The sequence below is a fragment of the Malania oleifera genome, chromosome 2 (assembly GCF_029873635.1).
Source record: "Malania oleifera isolate guangnan ecotype guangnan chromosome 2, ASM2987363v1, whole genome shotgun sequence".
Taxonomy (NCBI): domain Eukaryota; kingdom Viridiplantae; phylum Streptophyta; class Magnoliopsida; order Santalales; family Ximeniaceae; genus Malania; species Malania oleifera.
Genome location: NC_080418.1, coordinates 100,282,436 through 100,301,644, shown reverse-complemented (window position 1 = coordinate 100,301,644; position 19,209 = coordinate 100,282,436).

Genomic DNA, 19,209 nt, shown 5'->3' with positions numbered 1-19,209 from the left:
GGTATCGGATAGGGTTTACATAGACTTGATAGTTCATTTGTAAAAAGATCACATGGCACACATTGGTGTAACTCCATTCGGTGAGGGACACTCATCCACTAGACCACCAACTTTCTATGGTGTAAATTACACCTATTGGAAACGTAGGATGAGCATATACCTATTAAATGTAGATTGGAAGGTGTGGAAAATAGTCACTAAGGGAAATCATGTTCCCATGAAAGTAATTGATAAGGAAAATGTATCTAAAACTGAAGATGAATATACTGAAGAGGACTAAAAATCTCTGCAAGTAAATGCTACTGCGATGAACTTGTTTTTCTATGCATTAGATGTAAATGAGTTTAATAGGGTAATGGCATGTAACTCTGCTAAAGAAATTTGGGAAAAATTAGAAGTTACACATGAAGGCACTAAGTAAAAGATAGTAGGATAGACATGCTCACCAGTGAATATGAAGCATTTAGAATTACTGCTGACGAATCTAGTCATTCCATGTTCTCTAGATTCACACATATCACAAATTATTTAAATGCTCTTGGAAAAACTTACCCTACTTATGAGTTGATCAGGAAAATACTCAAGGGACTACAGTTTGGAAAGCAAAAGCTATGGCTTTAGCAAAAGGAAAAAATCTCAAGGACATGTCGGTTAACAAACTTATTGGATCGCTCATCACCTATGAGCTGGCAATAAATGAGAGGAAGAATGAGCAAAGTGAAGAAAATAAAGCGACAACACTCAAGGCATCGTCAAACAACTCTAGTGAAGAAAGTGATTCTGATATGGAAGACGACATGGCCTTGCTAACAAAGAAGTTTCAGGAAGTTCTTGAAGAAGAATAAGAAGTTCAACAGAAAATTTCAGAACTCAAAATCACAAAGAGGAGAGTCAAGCATGAAGAAAAAGAAGGAAGATCCACCAACATGCTACAACTGCAGAGAGATTGGACACATCAAGCTTGAGTGTCCCAAACTAATGAAAGCCTCCAAGAAAAAGAAGAAGGCGCTAAAAGTCGATTGGCATACGCACAACACAAGCTATTCAGAATCTGAATCCAGTGATGATGAGATTGTCAATCTGTGTCTAATGGCACATGATGACCTTGAGGTACAATCATCATTCTCATCATCTTCTTATTATTCTAGTGATTCTGAAAATGAGAATGACGTGCTTTCATATGATGACCTGAAAAAAAGAATATTTGTACTCTATTAAAATGATTGAGAAGAAAACTAAGAAAATTTATTATTTAAAAAATAAAGTCAAAGAACTTTCAAGTTTAGTTCAATGCCAAAATGAATCTCATGCATCTATCATGAAAGACAAGGATTTGAAAATGGGAAGGAGTTGGTTTTGATGGGAAAGAAAATATAAAACAGAGACATCTTTACATGGGATATTTTGTAAGAGAGTCAAAATCATATGTTCCAACTAAGGATTATCATAGAAATATTACATGTTTTAAATGTAAGAGGTTGGGTCATATAAAATTTGATTGTCCTTTCAAAAATAAAGATGTCAAAATTAAGAAAGTCTGGAAAGTCAAAGAAGAATCTAGTACTAAACCCCATGGACCCAAAAAAATATGGGTACCAAAACTAGCTGTCTGATTGTGTCTTGCAGATATGCTTAAGATCATCATCCTCAAAAGACAGATGGTGTATGGATAGCGGATGTTCACGTCAGATGACCACGGATAAAGCAAAGTTTACATCCATCACACCCAAGGATGAAGGACTTGTCACTTTTGGAGATAATGCTAAGGGAAGGATCACAAGTGTAGGTAAAGTTGGTAATGATTCATCACTAATTATAAATGATGTTAAACCGGTTGATGGTTTAAAGCACAACTTATTGAGTATAAGCCAACTGTGTGATAAAGGTTACAAAGTGTCTTTTGAACATGACAAGTGCATTGTTGAACACAAAACTGATAATACGATATTGTTCACTGCTGAGCGTCAAGAAAACGTATAAACCACCAGTTTTGATAACTTAACCTCACAGAGTGTAGCATGCTTCTTTGCTATGAATGAAATCAATTGGATTTGGCATAGGAGACTAGGACACGCAAACATGGACCTAATATCTAAAATAGTTAAGGGAGACTTAGTTAAGGGACTGCCTAAGGCAAAATTCGTCAAAGATAAAATTTGTGAGGCTTTTCAACTATGAAAACAAGAAAGAACGAGCTTTAAGAAGAAGAAAGAAATCTCCACTACTAGGTCACTTCAAATACTACACTTAGATTTATTTGGTCCAAACCCAATTCAGAGTTTGGGAGGAAAATCATACGCATTCGTCATTTTGATGATTTTTCAAGATTACATGGGTACTATTCTTAGGTTACAAAGATGAAGCATGTGAACAATTCATAAACTTGTGCAAGAAAATCCAAAATGAAAAGGGATATACTATCACTAAAATTTGAAGTGATAGGGGTAGAGAATTTAAAACTCAAGGCATGGAAGACTACTGTAATTCATTAGGAATAGCTCATAATTTTTCAGCTCCTAGAACACCACAACAGAATGGTGTAGTTAAAAGGAAGAATAGGTATATACAAAAAATGGCCAAAACTATGCTTAACGAACATAAATTACCTAAGTATTTCTGGGTTGACGCAGTGAATACTGTCTGCTATGTTCTAAATAGAGTTTTGATTAGAGCATCACTTAATAAGACTCCATATGAATTATGGAATGGCCATAGACCAAACATATCATATTTTCATGTCTTTGGCTATGAATGTTTTGTGCTCAGATATAATGAACATTTAGGAAAATTTGATGTGAAATCAGATGAAGGTATCTTCCTAGCGTATGCTTTAGATAGTAAAGCCTATAGAGTATATAACAAACGAACGTTAACAGTTATAGAATCTATTCATGTAGTGTTCGATGAGTCAAATCCCTGCTCCAAAAGAACTGATGAAGATGAAATTGAGATAAACAAGGAATTTAAGAGACTATCCATTGAGAATGATTCAAAAAAGAAAAATGAAATTAAGGAACCATCCACTGAAACTAATCAAATTGAAAATGAGGTTAATGAACCACCTAAAGAATGGAAGTACATAAAGAATCATCCCATTGATCAAATAATAGGTGAACCATTACGTGGAGTAGCCACTTGATCCTTACTTAGGAATATGATCAGTCATTTTGTCTTTCTATCTCAAGAAGAACCTAGGAATGTAAGTGAAGCAATTGAAGATGAATCATGGGTGTTGTCCATGCAAGAAGAGTTAAACCAGTTTGAGAGAGATAAAGTATGGACATTAGTTCCTAGACCTGAGGATAAGACAATCATTTGAACAATATGGATATATAAGAACAAGAAAGATGAACATGGCACAGTTGTTAGAAATAACGCTAGACTAGTAGCTCAAGGATATAACCTGGAAGAAGGAATAGATTTTGAAGAAACCTTCGCAACTGTAGCTCGAATGGAAGTCAATCAAATGCTTTTAGCCTATGTAGTTTTTAGGGATTTCAAGCTATATCAAATGGATGTCAAACGTGCATTTCTAAATGGCTACATAAGTGAAGAAGTATTTGTAAAACAACCCCTAGGTTTTGAAAACCATAAGAATCCAGATCACGTGTATAGACTGACAAAAGCTCTGTACGGTTTAAAGCAAGCTCCTATAGCTTGGTATGAAAGGCTGAGCAGTTTTCTACTAGAAAATGGATTTATCAGAGGAAAGATAGATACAACTTTGTTCATAAATTCTAAGAAAGATGACATTCACCTAGTGCAAGTATATGTAGATGATATCATATTTGGAGCTACAAATAAAGAATTGTGTAATGAATTTGCTAACACTATGCAAAATGAATTTGAAATGAGCATGATGGATGAACTAAATTTCTTCCTAGGACTTCAGATCAAACAAGCGAAACATGGAATATTTATAAATTAATCGAAGTATATTATAGATCTACTCAAAAAGTTTAATATGGAAGATGGAAAAATACTAGGTACACCTATGAGCGCTTCATTGAAATTAGACAAAGATGAACAAGGTATTTTAGTAGATGTCAAGCTTTATCATGGAATGATTGGTAGCTTACTATATCTGACTGCTAGTAGAACTAACATAATGTTTAGCGTATGTTTGTGCACAAGATTTCTGGCGGCACCAAACAAGTCACATTTGTTAGCTTTCAAACGAATACTTAGATACTTGATAGGAACCGTAGAAATTGGGTTATGGTATCCTAAGTATATATCTTTTGAGATTATTAGCTATTCAGATGCTGATTTTTCTGGTAGCAAAGTGGATAGGAAGAGCACGAGTGGTACATGTCATTTTTTAGGACATTCATTAGCCTCCTGGTTTTCCAAGAAGCACAATTCAGTTGCTCTTTCCACAGCTGAGGCAGAATACATAGCGGCAGGTAGTTGTGCTCAAACACTATACATGAAGCAATAACTGATGGATTTTGGAATAAGTTATGAAACAATTCCTATCAGATGCGACAATACAAGTGCAATAAACATCTCAAAGAATCCCATATTACATTCACGAACTAAGCATATAAAAATACGACATCACTTTATTCGTAATCATGTGCAAAAAGGAGATGTGACACTTAAGTTTGTATGCACGGATGAACAATGGGCAGACATATTCACGAAACCACTTGCGGAGGATAGGTTTATACAAATTATATGTGAATTAGGTCTGATGCATAGTCGATAGTGTAGACACCCTATTTTTGCCCAGGGCCCAATATATTATTATTATTATTATTATTATTATTATTATTATTATTATTATTATTATTATTACTATTATTTTACTATTATTATTATTATTATTATTATTATTATTTTTATAACTATCATTATTATTATAAAACGAAGCCAAAACGGGGGTCGGGGACGCACACATAGCGCTGGGGCAAGGAAAATTCACAAAAAAAAAAACCTAAGCTTGCACGCAACCTCTCCTTCTTCTTCTTCTTCCCAGTTGCTGCAACAGCAGTGGCCTCACTCCACACCCAGCCACCATTCTTCCCCAGCCGCAGCTTCCAAATCGCTGCAACACTCTGACGATGCCCACCGCCATAGTTTCCGGCGACCCTGCGCCGGTTGTCATTCACGGCAGCCCCTACACCTCCTCCAGCAAACCAACTCCGCTGCTGCACAGCCGAGAGCCCCGACAGCAACCCAGCCGAACTCCGGCCACTCCTCCTGCTGAATCTGCTGCAACACCATCATCCGCCATCTTCTCTGCTCCGCGGCCCTCCGGCGAGTCTCCCCACTGCACCTTCGGCAACCACCAGCAGCAGACACCGCCCCGCCAGCACGAACCATCTGCAACACCACACCAGTCACGGCCTACACCACGAACCAGCCCGCGGCGCCGTCCATGTCTCCTTCAGTCCAGCAAGCTGCCGGAGTCCTCTGCCTCCCAACTATTGCTTCCTCACCACTCCGCCTCCACTCACACACGCAGCACAAGCCCCTCCCCAACCAGCAGGTATAGATGTATATATTTTTATAATTATTATTTACATATATAGTTATGCATCTCATGTATGTCTTATTTATGCATATATTGTTATTATGATTGTTAATATTAGTATTGTTAATATTGTTGTTTTATTTTTCTTGTGTGCAGGTTTTTTTTTTTTTTTCCCATATTTAAATTTTTTATTGTCTTTGTTTATGCATATTAAATACTAATTGATTTGTTTTTCTTGGGTGCAGGATTTTTGTTCATATTGGATATTTGCTTAATATTTAAATATTATTATTAAATTTATAGTTCATTAGGGTATGTTGTAATATTGTTGATCATTGGTATTTTTGTCATGTATATATTTAGGTAATATGGTGGTATATTATTTCATATTATTATTATGGTTTATTAGGTTATAAGGTTGTTATGCATATATGATTTAGGTACCTTAGGGTTTATGATATTGTTTCTATTATCATGTATATGCTATAATTTATTATTTTGTATTATACGTAATATAATGGTCTACCATGTATTATTGTATTATTATAGTGTTAACTGTTTAGGATTATATATCGAATTTGATTTGATTTATTACTATAAGTCTAGAAGTTACCATACGGATTGTTTGCATATTAGTAATAGCTTGAATAAGTTTCCATAAGTTCATTATTTGCTTCCCTTTAATTTGATTTTTTTTATTAATTGATTGCTTATATACGCGTGTATTGTATCTTTAATGGGGTATCAATATTAAGGAAAATAAAATATGTATATTACTATTACCATAACGATTGTTATTATTCCTATCATTACTTATTATTATCCTTATCATTTATTACTTACTATTATTATCATATCTATTATTTACTATTATCATTTATTCGTCGCAATATTAATATGATATTGTCAGTGTAGGACTATTATTATAGTAATATGTTTTTATTATTGTCAATATTGTCATCACTTTTTATTATTATTAATATTAAATATTCTTAGTATTTTTGTTTCTCATGTATATTCAAATTTTGTATTATGTATTATGATATTTACTCTTATTATTTTATTTTATGGTACTATTTATTTTCGTGTACGTAAATCCCTATGATTTTAATGTTGGGGTATGAGCCTTCGGGCTTCACGTACCTTTAAGCTCTGAGAGAATATATATGTATATATTATATTTATTTAGTTATTTATTTATTTATTTATTTATTTTTCATATGTATTTATAAATTCATAAAAGGAGTAATTTAAAGAATTTTTAAATTAACTTAGGGATAATTTTAAATTAATTAGGTACCGTTCGTAAGAACGGGCGCGTACGGGGTGCTCGTACCTTCCCCTCGCGTAACCGAACTCTCGACCCCAGCTCTGGTAACGTAGACCCATTCTACCCCTAACGGGGTAGTAATCATGTGTTCTAACCACACTAAAAGGTTAGTGACGACTCCGACATTCCCTATTTTTTCTTGAAAACTAAAATTAATTTTTATTTCGCCGCCCGGGGCACAAGCACTCCCGGGACGTCGCGACAGCTTGGCGACTCCGCTGGGGACATTAGAGAGTCGAGCCATTAATTAATTAGAAATTATCCCAAGTTCAAATTTAATAAATCTTTTAATTACTCCTTATTTTGTGAATATTGTAATTTGTAAATAACTTTGATTAATTGTAAATATTTTACTTCAATAATTTACAAACAACCTTAATTAATTAAAAATATTTTGTTTCCTAATTTTTTTTGAATATTAATTATAGATATTTTGTTTCCAAATATTCTAAATAAGCATATTAATCGTAGATATTTTGAATAAGCATATTAATCATAGATATTTTGTATACTAATCGTAAATATTTTGTTTCCATATTTTTTTTAAAGTAAGCATATTAATTAAAAATATTTTGTTTCCAAATTTTTTGAATAAACATATTAATTGCATATATTGTATTTCCCTATCTTTTGAATAAATATATTAATTGTAGATATCTTGTTTCCATATTTTTAATAGCATGTGAATAAATGAAGGGATAACGGAATTAGGTTAAATTTAAATTCACACACTCTCACGCTCTATACCCGGGCTTTACCTGCTAAGATTAGAAAGGAGTATAATACCGTTTGTCCCCACGTGGCAGGGCTTGTGGGGACCCACGAACCACTCCACTCAGTTTAAACTTTGTCCAAACCCCTTTTGGGTGAAAATGAAGGTTAGATTGGGAACCTTTTTGTCAATAGGGTTAGAGTCTACCCACACATACTTATCTATAGTCTTCCCTAATGAGGATAGAGTCCTGAAGAACCCCGTATATAAGTACCTACCCTGGGTCGGGACAGGAGCCACATCCTTCTCCATGTATAGTATGTTGTATATATGTTGTGAGATACTTTGTATTATATTATGCATTTGACATCAATTTTAAACATACATACTACTTAGCCAGTATTCTAGAAAAGCCCAATAATGAGACCATGGCCCATCATTTCAAAAAAAAATTAAAGCAATTGGGCCAAGTATTTTATAAATCAATCAAAATACATAAGAGACTTGCTTAAGAAATTCGATATGGAAGGTGGCAAGCCTTTAGGGACCCCTATGAGTACGTCTATAAATCTTGATAAAGATGAACAAGAAAAGCTAGTAGATATGAAATACTACCGAGGTATGATAGGAAGTCTATTTTATTTGACAGCCAGTAGACCAGATATTATGTTCAGTGTATGCATGTGCGCCCATTTTCAAGCAGCTCCTAAATAATCTCACCAAATAGCCATCAAGAGAATTTTAAGATATTTAATAGATGCTATCGACTTATGTAATGACCCCAAAATTTTTCCATAATGACTATAAAAAGACATCATCATACCCAGTGGGGTCCAGGGTAATACCCTTCCACGATTAATTTTAAAAAACAAACAAACAAAAAACAAAAGCGAATTATTCTTCTAATATCATACATACCAGAGTACTAACCCTCGACCTTTGTATCGATATCTTCCAAAATATAATACAACCCAGCATACCCAAAAACCTCTAGACATAATCAAAATAGTATTCTACCAACACTTACTCTCAGCTAGCTCATCTAGGTCCTGCTCTAGAGCTCCTAGACTCGATTTCCTGTAGGCCTTGAAAAGATGATATATTTCCTATGGTGAGACACTTCTCAGTAAAGCAGAATAAATTATTATCCATTTGTCGCTAACACTTCTCAATAAGACACATGACTTCTAGCGAAATCAGTCACATTCTTTAATTACTTTAGCTGAGAAATATAGCACTTGGATAATATAACATACACCTATACAGTTGGAATTACACATTTTCTCCATATTATGAATCAGCTCAGTAAACAATATCATTTACATAAATTCACATATATGCATAGAAGAAACCCCCCTTTGGACAAACAACATCATCATGTATAAACCCCCATGATCGAGGTGTGTGGTCCGAAGACTGGACTTAGCCATGACTGGCCTACAACCAGGCTAAGTCAGAGAATCCCGTCTGTTAGTCCAATTTGCCTACCTAGTTTGGTCCGGACTCTAGAGGGGTACGACAACTCTTCGTGGCCAAATCAACTATCTGAAGACCTACACGCCTCACTACCGTGTGGCTACACTATCTCATTCACTAGCAACGATACCGTGCTCTCATCACATCTGGTCCTCAGAGTTTTTAAACCATATAATGCAATTTAAGTAATAAAAATTGTAATATAATCTCTTTTCATAATTCCGTACAAAACTTGTCATGTCAAACCCGGCATTCAGTTGTTATATCAAACCCGACATTCAACCGTTAGATCAAACCCAGCACACAGCCGTCATATTAGACCCAGCATATAACCGTCATATAAAACTCAACATACAGCCATCATATCAAACCCAACATACGGCTATCATATCAAACCCGTCATACAGCCATCATATCAAACCCGGTATACAACCGTCATATAAAAAAGCTTCAGGTTTAATTATGCAAAGACCATAACATTTTCATGCCACACAGTTTTGACTGATAAATCGTCAAATAATAAACTGCCTGAGTAAAATATATTTTTGCTAAAAAACTAGTCTGATCATCTCCATAATTTTATTTAACTCAATATACTTTTTTTATAAGAAATAGGAGAAGATCAAACCTACTCACTTTGGTTTTTCCCCAATACGAATAATACTCAAAACCGTTAATTTCACATGCCTAAACCATTCAAAAAATCATATACTACATATACGAATCCACATACTCAAGTTTAAACAGTTCAAATTTAAGAAAAGCTTACATAATCTATTCCTCTTACCTATTCTTGAAAATATGCCTACCACGTCCCTTGGAACGAATCCTAACTTTTTCCCCAACTCGCCAAGGAAAGGGAAACTGCCAAGCCGAGAAGAAGGAGAGAAGCTCGGAGAGCACGATGGAGACCTGGGAGAGTTTTAGAGAGAGAGGAATCCAAACCCTAGGAGGGAGAGAGAGAGAGAGAAAGAGAGAAATAAATTATTTTTCTAAAAAAAATGAGCTTACTAAACCAAATTCTTCCTCAAAAACCTCTCGGTAGTTGAAACCGTCGACGGTTTTCCTGAAATTTCCAAAGCCGTCGACGGTTTGGTCTCAAACCAGCCTTCCAGCCTAAAACTGTAGATGATTTTTTTTCTAAGCTCTCTAAAACCATCGACAGTTTGGCCTATACCAAACCCATTTCCTTCTTTTCTCTTCTTTTTTTTTTCAATATATTTTTCTTTTCTTTTTCTGGGTTCAGATTCCTACATCCTCCCCTCCTTATAAAAATTTCATCCTCCAAATTTGTTAACTCGCACTTATCATCACTCTTGGAATTACCAAATCGATCATCTGATTCTTAGAAGAACCAGGAGCCACTCACATAGAGGCCCCGTCCCAAATTTATTAATTACCCTCACTTATGGCGGAGGAATACTGTGGTTACACAATACGTTTCTGGGAGATTACAAATAGTCAAACAAAATTCTCCTAAAACTACTCAAAACACACAATCCGAAACTTATAGATTTACAATTACTCGAACATAACTAGACAACCTGCACCAAAAACAATATATATATACACAATCAAATTCTTACCTGAACAGCTTCATCTACCTGCCTAGCATTGGGTCTCGCTGAATAGTTGCTGATACCTCTGACGTATTTCCTCCTCTAGCTCCCATGAAGCTTCCTCCACTACATGGTTATGCTAGAGCACTTTTACTAACGAAGTCTTTCTAGTACAAAGTTCTTGTTCCTTCCGATCTAATATCTGAATTGGCACTTCATCATAGGATAAGGTATCTCTGACTTCTAAAAGTTCATAGCTTATCATGTGCGAAGGACATGGAACGTACTTCCTCAACATCGACACATGAAAGACATCATGAACCCTAGAAAATATTGGGGGTAACGCTATCCTACAAGCAACCAAACCAACCTTCTCTAGTACCTCAAATGGTCCATGTACCTAGGGCTTAGCTAACCCTTCTCTCCAAACCTCATAACTCCCTTCATCGGAGCAATCCTTAGAAATATCTGATCCCCTACTTCAAACACTAGCTCTCGTCTGCGTGTATCTGCGTAACTCTTCTGCCGAATCTAAGCTATTTTAATTTTTTCCCAAATAAGTTTGATTTTCTCCGAAGTTTGTTGAATAAATTCTAGCCCCAACAGCATCCATTTGCCAACCTCGTCCCAATACAACGGCGATCTGCACCTCCGACCATATAGTGCTTCATATGGTGCCATCTCGATACTAGCCTAATAGCTGTTATTGTAGGCGAATTCCACCAGTGGCATAAACTGAATCTAGCTACCTCCAAAATCTAGCACGCAAACCTACAATATGTCCTCTAATATTTGAATCATTCTCTATGATTTCCCATCAATCTTCGGGTGAAATATTATACTAAAGGTCAGTTTGAATCCCAAGACTCTCTATAAACTCTTCTAAAACTAGGAGATGAACCATGTTAGCTTTACCGTGATCCCAAAAGGGGGGGTGAATTGGTATTTTTAAAATCTATCCCCTAGGAATTCCTCCTAACAGCAGTATGGTCACAATCCTATGGTCAATCTAGTGCAAGTAATATCAGAAATTAAATAAAGCAGTTTAATCAATTTCACAAGCACCAGAAAGCAATAAAGAGAAGGGTGACACATAGATATGTTATCGAGGTTCGGCCAACTGCCTACATCCCCGCCTTAGCTAACCAGCACAAGGATTATCACAATAACTTGCTCACTTAAACGGGTGGAGCGGCACCTATACAAACCAGATCAAATTAACACAGGGCTGACCTCAACCTCTACACCAATCCTTACCAGGCAGGATTACCACCCCCTTAGGCCACGCCTGGAATCTCTCAGACGTACAAACAAAAGGTACAGTATAAGGGTGCTTTCACGTAAGGAAAATTTGTACCACAAATGCGCACAATCACAAACACCACAGATGATTTAAAATGTAAGCTCAGTGTGGTCTAGATAGTTTAACTCTCAAAGGTCTTTTCTATCAGTGTAGTACGTACGTGAGAGTGTCAACAAGCAATCTTTGTATTTCAAGATATTCTTAATCAAGGTTCTCAAACAAAGATATCATGCAAGATTCAAATATCCCAAATAGCAGAATATGTCAATCACGTGAATAGTGTATGTGCTTGGTTTGCAAGATATATGTAATCTTTGTATTTCAGCAAATGATATAGACTTGAATGGATATTGCCACAAAAATTAATATAACACACACAAAAATATCTTTTCACAAATATATCAACATGAATGCCACAAGATATTTGAGTACGTTTGAAAATATTTTTGCAAGCCAAAACAAATACAAACTTCCTAAGTTATTGCAATGAGAGTGCAACACTCGAAAGTTTAACAAGTCTTCTTAGGATAGGCTTACTAGAAAAGCCTCCTAAGAATACTTAGGTTACGCTCTCGTTAGAAAAATCGATTCAAAACACTTCAAACAATGAGAGCAAAACCTTTTTGAATATACACTCAAAGCTCTTACAAATGATTTTCAACTTGAGGAGGAAAACTGGAGTGTTTGTAGGGAAAGTATGAGCAATAGGAATCAAAAGAGAGTATTTTTTCTTGAGAGAAATTTTTAATCCTTTTTTCTAATCGATGCTTAATTCTCCCAAATGAAGGAGTATATATAGACATATCAAAATTTTTTACCATTGGGGACCTATTAGGGATTGTTAGAAAAGTTTAATGACATTTAACCCATTTTAACCCTGTTTAAATATTTTAACTGTGGTAAAAAATTAGGTGCAACCCGAGAGTTCCGGTCAACCAAAACAAGTTCGGTCGACAAGGACTCATATGGTTTAGGCGACTAGGGGAATTTTGAACTAAGTGGTCGGTCGATCAAAAGGCCTTTTCCAAATGTGATTTTCCATTTCTCCGAGGTTCGGTCGATCAGGCCATTTTGAACTGGCTGGTTCGGTCGACCAGACCGTTGGGAATTTTCTCGAAGACCCTCGGTCGACCAGGTAGTTGGTGTACAAACCTGGCTCGGTTGACCAGAAAGGGTTTCGATCGACCGAGGCTTTTTGAACTATTTTGGTTCGGTCGACCAAGTGGTCAAAAAGTTGACCCAAAGAGGTTTCGATCGACCGGGGCTTTTTGAACTACCTGGTTTGGTCGACTAAGGACTTGGTCAACTGTTGACCCAGGCTCGGTTCGGTCGACTAGGGTAGAATGAGCTGCCTGGTTCGGTCAATCGAAACTGCACCAAGTGTGCATTTCAGTCCCGTTTTGAGACATACAAATCCTATTCAGGTGCCTAACAAATATATGTGTAAATGTGTGTATCCTAGGGTCACTTGCGATCCAATTTCAAGACACCGAAAAAGTCCGACGTCGGTCGACCGAAGACCCTAAGGTCTTTCTAAGGTCACTTTTAGTTCGCATCTAGTTTGAGCTTACAAAATAAATCATACATGTGATGTGTGTGAGCTTATTACAAACCAAATGTCCTATTTACTATTACAGACCAAATAGATATAAAATGCATTACAAAAGGAGATTTGGTCTTCAACTTCACTTTCTCTTCATGCCGTCAATGTATCTGCTAATGTAGACCTGCAAAGAACTAGATATTCATCAAATACAAGAGTATTTGTCATTATCAAAACTGAGCGTGACCTATAACGTCAACATTCTCCCCCTTTTTGATGATGACAAATACAATTGACAAAATATAGGGTTAAGCCCAAAAAGGCTCCCCCTCACAATATGCATCCAATGTATTTTTAAATAAAAGTTCTACCCATTATTTTTGCCTCTTTCCATATGTATCAAGATTTGAAACAATGGACACATGTACTCCATAAAGTCGAACTATCTCCTGCACATAAAGTTCTGCTAGCTTATTCATGGAGTAACGGACTTTGATAGGAACAAAATAAACAATTTTTGTCAAATGATCCACAATTATCTAGATGACATTCTGTCCATACAGTGCCAGCAATAATCCCGTGGCGAAGTCCATGGAGATGTGCTCCCACTTCCACTCAAGAATGAGAAGTGGTTACAATGGTCCCACTAGTCTCTGATGCTCTACTTTCACTTGCTGACATATCAAACACTGTTCCATAAATTGGGCAATCTCCCTCTTCATGTTGTTCTACCAGAATGATTCTCACAAATACCTATACATCTTTATACTCCCTGGATGTACGGTATAAAGAGAGTGATGTGCCTCCTCCAGAATTGTCCTTTTAATCTCTGCATCATTAAGCACACATAGCCTAGCATGAAATCTCAAAATCTCATCATTTGAAATGTTAAAAGCTACCATTAGTCCACCCTATACCTTATCCTTAATTTTTACTAACTCTGCATCTTTCATCTGAGTAGCCTTAATCTTTTCCTGCAAAGTTGGTTGGATTACCAGGCTAGCAATGAATCCCTGATGATTCCCCTCTACTAATTCCACACCAAATCTCTCCAAACCATCCTAATTTGATGTTGAACTACTACTGCCGAAATTGACGTGCTCCTTGCCTTCTGACTTAATGCATTAGCCACTACATTAGCTTTCCCTGCGTGGTAACTGATGGTGCAGTCATAATCCTTTATTAGCTCTAAACATATCCTCTATCTCATGTCTAGCTCCTTCTGCATGAAAATGTGCTTAAGGCTTTTGTGTTCTGTGAAGATTTCACATCTTTCACCGTATAAATAGTGCCTCTAGATTTTCAATACAAACACTACTGCTGCCAACTCCATGTCGTGCGCAGGATAATTCTTCTTGTATTCCTTTAGCTGCTGAGAAGCATAAGCAATAACCTTCCCCGATTGTATCAATATGTACCCAAGCCCTTTCTAAGATGCATAATTATAGACTACGAAACCCTCTTCTCCTAAAGGGATTCTCAGCACTAGCGCAGTGATAAGTCACTACTTTAACTCTTGAAAGCTCTGTTCACATTCATCAGTCCACTCATATCTTATATTCATCCTAGTCAACTTTGTCAATAGACTTGATAACTTAGAGAAACCTTTCACGAATCGGTGGTAATATCCTACCAAACCCAAGAAAATCCTAACCTCGTGTACATTCTTCGGTCTTACCCAATCCACTACTGCCTCTATCTTGCTCAGGTCGATAGAAATACCACCCCTAAATATCACGTGCTTGAGGAACGCAACATGTTCCAACCAGAACTCGCACTTCTTGAAATTAGTGTACAACCTCCCTTCCCTCAACACTTGGAGTACTATCCTCAAATGATCCCTGTGCTCCTTAAAACTCTTCGAATAAACTAATGTCATCAATGAACACCACCATGAACTGATCCAGGTACTGATGGAAGACCCTATTCATCAGGTCCATGAATGCAGCAAGCGCATTCGTTAGTCCGAATGGCATAACCAAAAATTCATAATGGTTATATCGAGTTCGAAAAGCAGTCTTCGATACATCTGCTGATATAACTTTCACCTGATGATACCCGAATAGGAGGTCGATCTTCGAGAAGACTTGCGTCCCTTGAAGCTAGTTAAACAAATCATCGATACGGGGTAGCGAGTACTTGTTCCTTACTGTCACTTTGTTTATCTCCTGATAGTCGATGCACATCCTCATCGATTCGTCCTTATTTTTCATGAACAACACCGGAGGTTCCCATGGTGACACACTGGGTCTAATGAATCCCTTGTCCAACAACTCCTGTGATTGTTCCTTTAACTCTTTCAACTCTGCAAGAGCCATTCTATATGGAGCCATAGAGATCAGCGTCATTCCAAGAGATAGGCCAATAGCAAACTCCACCTCACGGTCGGGAGGTAATCCCGAAAAATCCTCTATGCTCTCATCACATCTGGTCCTCAGGGTTCTTAAACCATATAATGCAATTTAAGTAATAAAAGCTTTAATATAATCTCATTTCATAATTTAGTATAAAACTTGTCATGTCAAACCTGGCATTCAGTTGTCATATCAAACCCGGTATACAATGGTCATATCAAAAAGCTTCAGGTTTAGTTACACGAAGACCATAACATTCTCACACCACATAGTTTTGACTGATAAATCAACACATAATAAACTGCCCGAGTAAAATATATTTTTGCTGAAAAACTAGGTCTGATTATCTTCATAATTTTATTTAACTCAAAATACCAATTTTATAAGAAAAAGGAGATGATCAAACCTACACACTTTGGTTTTCCCCTAAATACGAATAATACTCAAAACCATCAATTTCACATGCCTAAACCATTTGAAAAATCATATTCTACAAATACGAGTCCATATACACAAGTTTAAACAATTCAAATTTAAGAAAAGATGACATAATCTATTCCCCTTAGCTGTTCTTGAAAATTTGCCTACCACATCCATTGAAACGAATCCTAACTTTTTCCCTAACTCACCAAGGAAAGGGAAACTGGCAAGTTGAGAAGAATGAGAGAGGATCGGATAGCATGATGGATACTCGGCGATTTTTAGAGAGAGAGAAATCCAAACCATATGAGAGATAGAGATAGAGAGAGGAGAGAGAGAGAGAGAGAGAGAGAGAGAGAGAGAGAGAGAGAGAAATTATTTTTCTAAACAAATGAGCTTACACCTATTTATAAGTAAGATGACCTGGGGGGGAAACCGTCGACGGTTTGGCCACTTACCAAACCAAATTCTTCCTCAAAAACCTCTTGGTAGCTGAAACTGTTGACGATTTTCTTGAGATTTCCAAAATCGTTGATGGTTTGGTCTCAAACCAAACCTTCCAGCCTAAAAACCGTCAATAGTTTTTTTTTTTTAGCTCTCTTAAATTGTCGAGGATTTGGCATATACCAAACCCATTTCCTTCCTTTCTTTTCTTTTTTTTTTTTTTTTTTCTTTTCTTTTTCTAGGTTCGAGTTCCTACAACTTAGGTCTATGGTATCCTAAAGATATAGGCTTTGAGATGATCAGTTATTCAGATGTGGACTATGCAGGATGTAAAATTGATCGAAAAAGTACAAGTGGTACTTGCCACTTCCTAGGAAGATCTCTTGTGTCTTGATTCTCCAGGAAACAAAATTTCATAGCACTATCTACTACAGAAGCAGAGTACGTGGCACCAGTTAGTTGTTGTGCACAAACTCTCTATATGAAACAATAGTTAAAGGATTTCAATTTGGAGTATTTGGTTGTACCTATAAAATGTGATAATACCAGTGCCATCAATATTTCCAAAAATATCATATCTCATTCTAGAACCAAGCATATCGATATTAGGGGTTACTTTTTCAGAGATCATGTCCAGAAAGAGGATATCACACTTGAGTTTGTGAATACAAGTGATCAATGGGCTGACATCTTTACAAAACCCCTTTCAGAGGATAAATTCATCTCTATAAGGCGTGAACTAGGTTTATTGCATACTAAAGAAGTAGTTTAAAAAGGAAAATTGGATGAATGTTAAGTTAGCAAGTAATTCCATAGTACTGAAGGTCAAGTGAGTGATAATTGATCCATAGTCAACTGAACACTCATTGACTTACTAAGGCTCTCAGGATCAGGCTCGTCAAGCGGCTGACTCTAAGAGGCACAGTCAACTGACTAGCTACTGTTTGGAGAAATTTTGAAGAAATGCAAAGGTCAAGTGACGAACTCTTCAAAAATAGTTGACTAAACCACGACTATATAAATAAAAAATGTTTGTAAAATCCTAATTTTTCACCCTCGGTGTATAGACCCTATTTTGCCTCTCTCCCAAAAGTCTCTCTCTAACGATCACAAGTGATATCACACGATATTTCTCCTAATTAATCCTTAAAATAAACCCTCCTACTTCATTCTCACTTGATTTCCAAGGATTTCACCATTCGTTTTTTTCTCAAAATCATCATGTTAAGAATGAAAACCACAGCAAATCGAGGTTCTTCTTCTAGGGAATATGACAACAATAACATAGAACTATGAATTATGACTCCTCACGCAAAACAACTATACCAGGACCATCTTTGATTTACTGATCCTATTTTCAATAATGTCTTAGACACTAAATTCTTTGAAGATGATTTTCTTACCATTTTACCTATGTTCAAAGTTTTAGATGGAAAAGGTTTATAACTTATCAGGAAAAGGGAGTGTATCCAATCTTGGTTAAGCTTTTCTATGCCAATATTATCAAAGGGGACACTGTGACCTTTACCCAAGTCATTGACAAATTGTTTGTCATTACTCCACAATCCTTAGCAACCATTCTGAATATCAAACAAGGAGAGTTTGAGTGTCCATATCTTGGACAATCAAGGATTATGGCTCAAGATTTCTCCCCTGAGGAATTTCTACCTCTGGTTATGTCTGAGGATCTTGTCTACTTTGGTCATCCTTCTCTTTATAATCAACTGAACTTGTAGGCTCAAATCCTACAAAAGCTCATTACTTACAATATTTTAGTAAGGGTAGGATCACACGACCACGTTTCCTATCTGGATTTCTTTGTCATGTGGTGTCTTCTTAAAGGAAAAAAGCTTGACTTGCCAAGCTTAATTCTGAAATGGATTATTTCTAAAGAAGAAGCTCGTAGAGTAATTCTTCCGTATGGCGGAGTTCTAAACCTTGTCTTTGCATATCTTGATGTAGCCACTCCATCCACACTGTTCATTAAGAGGGCCCATTATGACCTATTTTCTTCCACTACACTTAAGAAAATAGGGTATGAACGTCATGATTAAGGATGGTTTCCCAAACATGGTTAGCAACGTCAACAAGATCAAGAATCACAGCCACCTGCTCAGCAACCTACTCCTCCGGCAGACGACACCCCTTCATGGTTTGTTTCTTACTAGCAGCAAATAACTGATTTTCGTGATAAAGTGTGTTTAGGTTTTAGCTCACTTAAAGAACAATATTCATAATTTGATCAACAGTTTGGAAGAATTGAACAACTTATAACTGATTCATATTCTTTACGTGGTAAGGCTTAAATGGAGACTAGCTCAAGTGATGCTGAAGATGAAGATGAAGATGTTGATGAAGATGAAGATGACGATGAAGATGCAGATGATGCTTAGATGTTTTCCTAGCTTGAACAAACTTTGGTTGTAATATGTGCATATGATACAATTTTTTTTTCTCGTATGCTCATTTGATTTTTCTCATGCTACTTTGGGATTTATTGCTTATCTTCTTATGTATGATGAATGATAACTATCTGTTTTGTGCTTATGATGGCTCAATGCATTCAAATTTGTATGCTTTTCTTGACAG